This window comes from Eptesicus fuscus, chromosome 19, assembly GCF_027574615.1.
Source record: "Eptesicus fuscus isolate TK198812 chromosome 19, DD_ASM_mEF_20220401, whole genome shotgun sequence".
Classification (NCBI taxonomy): Eukaryota; Metazoa; Chordata; class Mammalia; order Chiroptera; family Vespertilionidae; genus Eptesicus; species Eptesicus fuscus.
This window is the reverse complement of record NC_072491.1, coordinates 52,179,459-52,188,618: the sequence shown is the minus strand read 5'-3', so window position 1 is coordinate 52,188,618 and position 9,160 is coordinate 52,179,459. Positions and strand designations below refer to the sequence as shown.

Genomic DNA, 9,160 nt, shown 5'->3' with positions numbered 1-9,160 from the left:
GCTGCAGGTTTCAGCTGTGTGTAGCTGTAGGTCTTAGATGTGTGTAGCTGTAGGTCTTAGCTGTGTGTAGCTGCAGGTCTCAGCTCTGTGTAGCTGCAGGTCTCAGCTCTGTGTAGCTGTAGGTCTTAGCTGTGTGTAGCTGCAGGATGGTTTCAGCTGTGTGTAGCTGTAGGTCTTACCTGTGTGTAGCTGCAGGATGGTTTCAGCTGTGTGTAGCTGTAGGTCTCAGGTGTGTGTAGCTGCAGGTCTCAGCTGTGTGTAGCTGTAGATCTCAGGTGTGTGTAGCTGCAGGTCTCAGCTGTGTGTACCTGCAGGTCACAGCTGTGTGTAACTGCAGGTTTCAGCTATGTGTAGCTGCAGGTCTTAGCTGTGTGTAGCTGTAGGTCTCAGTTGTGTGTAGCTGCAGGTCTCAGCTGTGTATAGCTGTAGGTCTCAGCTGTGTGTAACTGCAGGTTTCAGCTGTGTGTAGCTGTAGGTCTTAGCTGTGTGTAACTGCAGGTCTTAGCTGTGTATAGCTGCAGGTTTTAGCTGTGTGTAGCTGTGGGGATGGTTTCAGCTGTGTGTAGCTGCAGGTTTTAGCTGTGTGTAGCTGTGGGGATGGTTTTAGCTGTGTGTAGCTGCAGGTCTTAGCTGTGTGTAGCTGTGGGGATGGTTTTAGCTGTGTGTAGCTGCAGGTTTTAGCTGTGTGTAGCTGTGGGGATGGTTTTAGCTGTGTGTAGCTGCAGGTATTAGCTGTGTGTAGCTGTGGGGATGGTTTTAGCTGTGTGTAGCTGCAGATCTCAGCTACTTGCTATTTAAACAGAGGAAGGGGCAAGTACAAGTACTGATGGCAGGTCAATGCCCTGAACTATCCCCAAATCCACACCTTATGAGCCCCGCTCCATTTGATAGCTAGGAGCCTTTGTAGAACTTGAACCTAAGGCTTTGACCTTCCTATGTTATTTATATTTGGTATGAATGTGGGAATCTGAATGTAAGCTTTAAAGGGTATGAAGAAAACATAGGAGGACACAGCAGAGGCAGGGAGAGGTGCCATTAGCAGGAGTGAGGGACAAAATACCGATTGCTCTATTAAGACCTCATGTGACTCTAATCTCCTCTTGAAATGACATCTGCTACCCAGAAAACGTTGCCCCTCCACATTTCCAGTGTGTGGGCCATCCTGCAAGTTCTGTTTCTAGAAGCACAGATGATCTCCTTTGAAGAAAAAAAAAGGACCATTACACTTGAAAAGCATTCAAAACCATCCCAGTAATTACACTGGAGTCTAAGCTTCCATGTGTGGCTTTTAACTGTCTTCAGTGTGGGCACAGCTGGATCTGCTTCAGTGAGCTGATCGGATTCCTTATTTTCCTTCTGCCGTCTTTGGGTGCACAGAGGATCTTAGTCCTTTCTCCCTCCCCCTGCCTTTAATCATCTCTGCAAATAAGATGACAGGTGACAGGAGGATTTCTCTAAAAGAGAGTTGTCACAACTACAATCACATCAATAATAAAATTTAAAAGCTAGTCAATTGTCCAGGTAATTCATGTCAAAGTGAACCTTAACCTTTGAGATGATTAGGATAATGGCCATTCACTCTTCATTTTCCAAGAATTGATAAACTTTTTCACATAGTATAAAACTTTAATGCTCTTTATTTAAATGTAACTAGAGGCCCAGTGCACGAAATTCCTGCATGGGGTTGGGGGAAGGGTGTGTGTCCCTTAGCCCAGCCTGCACCCTCTCCAATCTGGGACCCCTTTAGGGATGTCCGACTGCCCTGCTGGGATCGGGCCTAAATGGGCAGTCGGACAACGCTCTCACAATCCAGGACTGCTGACTCCCAACTGCTCGCCTGCCTGCCTTCCTGATTGCCCCTAACCGCTTCTGCCTGTCAGCCTGATCACCCCCTAACCACTCCCCTGCCAGCCTGATTGATGCCTAACTGCTCCCCTGCCAGCCCGATTGCCCTTAACTGCCCATCCCTGAATGCCTGGGTCCATGCCAACTGCCCTTCCATGCAGGCCCAGTCACCCCCAACTTCCCTCCTCTGCTGGCCTGGTCACCCCTAACTGCTCTCCCCTGCAGGCTTGATCGCCCCCAACTGCCCTCCCTTGCAGGCCTGGTCCTTCCCCTGCTGGCCATCGTGTGGTGGCCATCTTGTGTCCACATGTGGGCAGGATCTTTGACCACATGGGGGTAGCCATCTTGTGTGTTGGAGTGATGATCAATTTGCATATTACTCTTTTATTAGATAGGATAGAGGCCTGGTGCATGGGTGGGAGCTGGCTGGTTTGCCCTGGGGGTTCTCTTGGGGCATGGGGTGGCCTGGGCAAGGGGCCTGTGGTGGTTTGCAGGCCGGCCATTCCCCCCAGTGACCCAAATGGAGGCCCTGGTATCTGGGATTTATTTATCTTCTACAATTGAAACTTTGTAGCCTGGAGCAGAGCCAAGCCTTCTGCTCGCTCTGTGGCTGCAGCCATTTCTGTTGGGTTTTATTTACCTTCTATAATTGAAACTTTGTAGCCTTGAGTGGAGGCTAGGGCAGGCCAGGGTAGGCGGAAAGCTTGGCTTGCTCCATCGCCGGGGAAACCCAAGCCTCCTGTTCACTCTGTGGCTGCAGCCATCTTGGTTGGGTTAATTTGCATAGTTGCTCCTGATTGGCTGGTGGGCATGGCTTGTGGGTATAGTGGAGGCATGGTCAATTTGCATATTACTATTTTATTAGGATATTTCCATTAAAAAAACTTAGTTCTGGATTTAAAAATAATACACAGGAAGCTATATAATCAATTAAATTTAGTGATTAAAAAACTTTGAAATGTTGCTGTGATAGACAGATTGCTTGGTAGGAAGAAAAAAATTGGCTGATGTAAGAGAGAGGTCCTGTGAGCATCTTTTTGGAAGTCGCGCATCTGTTCAATTGATTTCTTTTCTTATATTTAGACCTACCAAAGAGTAACTTTTTTTAAAGGGAGCATTCTAAAGAGCTCTTAAAGATCCACATATCTGCCTATTTGTTCCAGGAACATTATTTCAAAAGCTGAATGCGTTATAATATAATTGCAAAACAAAACTGCACACCAGTTTTTAGAAATTCTGTTAATTTTTAGACAGGATTCAGAATGGTCTACAAAAAGCAATGTTCAGTTTTAATTACTGTGAAAAGTGGGGAGCCAAGATTAGCCCCCTTTGCTGCCACCTATTGTTCTACCAAAGAAATGACTCCCTTGTAAGACTTCCTTTTTGCATACATTACTCATCAAAATGGTTATTACCAAAATTAAGATCAGATTATATTCATGACTCTTTTTCTTCAGGGATTCTTTTTGTCTCTAACAGTTGGGGAGCAGGTCTTTGAGTGCTCATGCATGAGATTTAGACTTTCCTCCTGGCACCTGCTGCAGACGTTTGAGAAGGTTGAATAGACAAATACATAGGAGGCTCCTGATTCCTAAACAAGCTCCCATTACCCCAAAGGGCTTGGAAGCTCATCTTGGTCAAATAAAAGCATTTAGCTTAATGACAGCACTCTTAGCCCAGAAGTCAAATTCCAAGTCAAGATCCCCCCACCACATGGTGGCTGTGTGCTGGGCAGACCGTTAAAACCTGGAAATATAGACATGACTGTATCATGGTCCCAGCCTTTGGACTTGTCAGAATTTAAAAGAGAAGACAAATGTCATTGAGAGAAGGAAGTGCCTTGTTTGTGTTGATAGAGAATGGATTGGTGAGGAATCAGGAAATCAAGATAGGAAGCTATGTTTGTAATCCTGCTATGAGGTAACATCAGTGAGAAGGAGAGTTGGTGATAGGAATGGAGAAGATATAATGAAAGAGATAAAGATTGAGACTCAGTGACTAAAACAGGTGGAAGAGAAAATATTATTTCAAGTTCAGGATGAGGGAGGGTGGAAGGGGGTGTTGGTGGGCAGGAAAAAATGGTTCTATCCCTGTGTTTCACTTACCAGGAGATTCATACAATTACTGCAACTATCTGAAATGTACCACCCTCCACACACACACCAAATCACAACAATAAACCAATGAATAGAAGTCACATGACCAACAATTGAGTTGCTCCAAAATAGATACAATGATAGGATCTCAAATTAAGCTCCTATATTCTATCCATATTAGATTATTTTTGTCTCTGGCTAAGATGCTATTAACTTTCATTTTAGAAACTACTTTCACTTAGTTAAAAAATTAATGCATGGTAATTGGGACAAGGAACAAGGCGGGGGGGGGTAGTTTATAGAGGAAGCTCTAAGAGTCATGGTGACTGCCCAACTTTCTAAATAGTGTAGGCTTCGAATTTCCCCCGATGTCCCATTTTAATATCACCCCCTTGTCTTTCTCAGAATCTTTTGCTGTTCGCCTTATACTGATGCTCGAGCCAGGAGAGCCTGTCTGGGAATGTCCTGGTGTGAGTTGGTGAGGGCTCTCCTGGGGAGGGATCTTGTGAGTCAGAAGTCCGGCCCAGTGCATGGCAGCCAAGCATGTATTAACTACAACAACAAAAGTAATAATAATGCACACACTTCTATGGCACTAAGCAGGTGCCCAGCACTGTTCTAACTGCTTTACATATATTAGGTTAGTGCAGTGGTCGGCAAACCGCGGCTCGCCAGCCACATGCGGCTCGCGAGCCGCGGTTTGCCGCTCTGTTGACTAATGAGTTTGCCGACCACTGGGTTAGTGAATCCTCCCTCTTACCTTGGAGTTCAATGCTATCCCTACCCCTGCTGCACAGATAAGAAATGGAGCACAGAGGTCACACAGTGAGGGGTGGGGCTAAGATGCAAATCCAGGAAGTCCACGTCCCAACCTGCGCTTTTACCCACGGCCCAGGGCGCACGGCTGCACCTTAGTGTCAACAGCCGGCAAAGGACCTTCCAAAAGGAAGTATGCTTGTTTCAAAGAATCCAAAGCTTGCAAGCTGTAGACATGCAAAGCTAAAGGGAGTATATCCAGGCTGGTATTTGGTGTTTCAAGCCAACCTTTCATTCGAACAGTCTACGCAAGGCTTATTTTCTCCCCGTTGACTTTATAGGTAGACAGATTAATTCTGTATGAACTAATGGGCCATACATCCATAAACTGGTACTGTGTGTTATTCTTGTCAAATGACTCTTCTCATTATTTTTAGGATTAATAAGCCATTTTATTGAGCATCCTCTGGTTCACAATTTCTGATTAACCTGTTACATTGTTCTTGATAGATTTCTCACATACATTCTAAATATTTAATTACTCTTCACATATATAGAGTATCACATAATAGGAATATGATGGGAATAAAAAGAATAAAATTTAGAACAACATAGTACATGGTATAAATAAATTCATTTTTCTTTTAGTTTTTTCCTACTAAATTATCTAAATTACGAAACTAGTAATGGCTCATTTTAAAAATTAAACAATCACTATATTTTTAAATAACAATCTCTCTCTATTTTTCCATTTCTACTCATCTGAGGTATCTAACATTAATAGCCTGGCCTATGAAAGACACAGAGAGAAGAGTGACCAGTAAAAATACAAAAACAATAACATAAACCCAAAATCAATCCAAGCTCTCTCTCTCTCACACACACACACACACACACACACACACACACACACATACTCCTCTTGGGTATCACTTGTATATAGCTTGTATATCAGGAATATCCCTGAGGATGGCATAGTGATAAAAAGGCAGTCACAAGTCCTATGTCAGCATTCACCAGAAATCAGCAAGCCATTCGTCTGAGATATGCTTGTATATATTTGTATTTGTTTAAGCAAAGATACGGGTGCGGAAGGGCACACGCTGGGCTGTTAGCATTGTTACCAGAGAGGCGGCCGTGGAGGAAAGGAGCAGAGAAACGGGACGGGGCAAAATTAGCTTGTTCTTTGTATATTTTTGTACGATATTGCTTTGTTTGCCTCAGTATGATTTTTTTACTTTTTAAAATTAAAAAAATATATAATGTAAGGAATGTTTAAAAGAGGAAAAGATTCAACAGCAACAAACACACAGCCCACTAGGTATGTCCACACCTTTATTCTTGTTCCCAGAAACATATAAACACATGTGGGATTTATTTTATATAAAAACTGAATCGTATTATATACTTTAAATTAATATTTGATTTTTCCATTGAACAACACACAACACATTCTTTTACACAGTCACATAACATTCCATAGTTCTTCCATCAGCAGGCATTATACTAGGTTTACACCACCAAGGCCAGTGCTGAACATGTACATTTGACGTCTATGGGATAAATCCCAATGTGGCTTTCCAGCGGCACAGGCCATAGTACTTTAGTTTTAAGAAATGTTGCTGCATTAATTCCCAAAGACTGTAGCAACTCGCTTTCTACCAACATTGGCTGTTACACTTAGTTTGTTTATTTGTCTTTAAGTGTAGACCACTTTAATTTTTAAAAAAATGGAATCTCACTGCAATTATAATTTGCATATTTCTGACCACTTGTGTAATTAAACATTTTTTATTTGCTCATTTTCCGTTTTAATTCCTGTCTTGTAAATAGTTTGTTAAATTCAGTTACTCTATTGAGTTACTTACCTTTCCTTTTATAAGACTGGTAAGAAATTACGTAAAATACACTTCCTCCCAGTTGCAATTTTTTCTAGGTCATTTTTTCTAAGCCAGGTTTGTTTTTTGATTATTTCAAGGATTCTAGAGTCCCTGACTTCTTGAGATTTCTCATGCTAAGTTTATATAACAACTAGAGGCCCAGTGCATAAAATTCATGCATGGGTGGGGTCCCTAGGCCTGGCTGGCAATCAGGGCCAATCAGGTTCTTCTCCTCCCCGCCTCCCCCTCTCCTCCTTTCCTCACTGCCTGTATCTGCCACGACCCACCCCCAGTTCCCTGTCCTAGTCTGAGGCCTGGCCCCGATCAGGTGATCAGGGCCTGCTGGCTGGGGGAGGGACCAGGAGGTTGGCTGGCCGGCCCCATCCCCAATTGGAGTGGGGGGCCGATTGTGGGTGGGCCTGCCAGGGAGAGAGGCCATGGGAGGTTGGGGGGGGGGGCAAATTGGGGCCCGATCAGGCCAGTTGGTTGCTGCAGTGCACATCATAGTGACTGGTCATTCTGTTGTTCAGGTCACTTGGCTTTTATATATATAGATTCCCATGGATTCTACGGTAATATTTTAGTTTATAAACCATTTAAGTTATTCATTCATTTGTAAATAAGAATAGTTCAGTTTACTTTTTTGAATTTATAGAATTAGGTATTTAAGTTTATTGTGTTGAAGCTTTGTCTAGGAAGTCTAACAAATTTGAATTAACAATAGTTAAAGATAAGATTTTTCTCTTTCATAATTGAATGGAAATGGTTATAATATTTCACCATTTGTAGTATTTACTATTGATTACTTAAACTTTAGCATGTTAAATAATTTATTTTTTAATTAGAATTTTTATTAGGAAAGAGCTTACTTTTGTCATATACTTTCTCAGCATCTATTGCTATAGTCATGTATTTTACTCTCTGTAATTTCATGGTGCAGTGAACTATGCTGACAGATTTTCTACTGTTGAATCACACCAATAATTTTAACAGAAAACTTACTTATGAATCATTTAATATGCTACTAGATTTGATTTACTTAGAGTTTTGCATTAGTATTAGTGAAATTGGCCTACAGTTTTGGTTTTTGAATTATCATTGTCAAATTGTGGTATCAAAATTTTCGCAACTGAGAAGCGTTGCAGTGTGGAGCAGAGGAGGCAGGAAACTGAACGCGAGCAGGAGCTGGGTGGGCACCATGGCCGGCATCACCACCGCTGAGGTGGTGAAACGCAAGATCCAGGTTCTGCAGCAGCAGGCCGATGATGCCAAAGAGAGGGCCGAGCGCCCCCAGTGGGGAGTGGCGGGAGAAAGGCAAGCTCGGGAACAGGCTGAGGCTGAGGTGGCCTCCTTGAACCCTAGGATCCAGCTGGTTGAAGGGGAGCTGGACCGTGCTCAGGAGCACCTGGCCACTGCCATGCAAAAGCTGGAGGAAGCTGAGAAAGCTGCCGATGAGAGCGAGCGAGGTATGAAGGTTATTGAAAACCGATTTTTAAACGATGAAGAAAAGATGGAACTCTAGGAAATCCAACTCAAAGAAGCTAAACACATTGCAGAAGAGACAGATAGAAAGTATGAAGAGGGGGCTCATAAATTGGTGATTATTGAGGGAGACTTGGAACGCACAGAGGAATGAGCTGAGCTGGCAGAGTCCTGTTGCCAAGAGATGAATGAGAAGATCAGACTGATGGACCAGAACCTGAGGTGTCTGAGTGCTGCTGAAGAAAAGTATCCTCAAAAAGAAGACAAATATGAGGAAGAGATAAAGATTCTTACTGATAAACCCGTGCTGAGTTTGCTGAGAGATCGGTAGCCAGGCTGGAAAAGACAACTGATGATTTGGAAGATAAAGTGAAATGCACCAAAGAGAACCCCCCTGTACACAAAGGAGGCTGGACCTGCTCTGCTGGACCTGAATGAGGTGTAGAGCCACCCAGTCCCGCCCTGCCGCGGCTCCTCCCTCCGACCCTGCCTCCGCCCGAGGCCAGCCTGCTTGAAATGACCTTTAAACTGAGGGCTCATCTTTAACTGGAAGGCTGCTTTCTCCTTTCACTGCCTCCCACCCCCTCCCCCACCCATGTATTTTTCGTCCAATTGTCTCTGCCTCTCCTCAGAGATTTTGATTGGGCTAGAGGCTGAGCACCTTGGGAACAACATTTAAGGGAACGTGAGCACAATGCAAAGTGTCTTTGAAAGCATGTTGTGATGTACACATTTTGTAATTGCCTTTTTTGTTGTTGTTGTGCTCTGCTGCTCAGGGATGTCCTGGGTCTGTCTGTACGTCTCACTTCCTCTCACCCATAGATTCCAGTTGGTGGAACTTATTTTTTGTTGTGACTTAACTCTTCCTCCCAATCCTCAAGAACCCTAAAAAGCGAATTAGCACACTTCTTTCTTTTTCAAGTTTTTTTTAAAAAAATTTAACTTGTTAATAAGCAGAAACCAGATTAATTAGTCACAGAAGCCTATCAGGAGCGCTCATTCTCTCTCCTTGAGGACCCCGGACTTCCTGCCGGAAAGCTGTTCATCTCTGCCTTAGTTCTTCCAATGGAAGCGAATAGCCTTTGATTTCCCAGCTTGGTT

At 43.5% G+C, this 9,160-nt stretch overlaps 1 pseudogene; it reads left to right on the top strand.

The window, feature by feature from the left end:
• Nucleotides 1-7,775: 7,775 nt before the first annotated feature.
• On the top strand, nucleotides 7,776-8,504 carry LOC103283855 (tropomyosin alpha-3 chain-like; annotated as a pseudogene).
• Nucleotides 8,505-9,160: the final 656 nt, after the last annotated feature.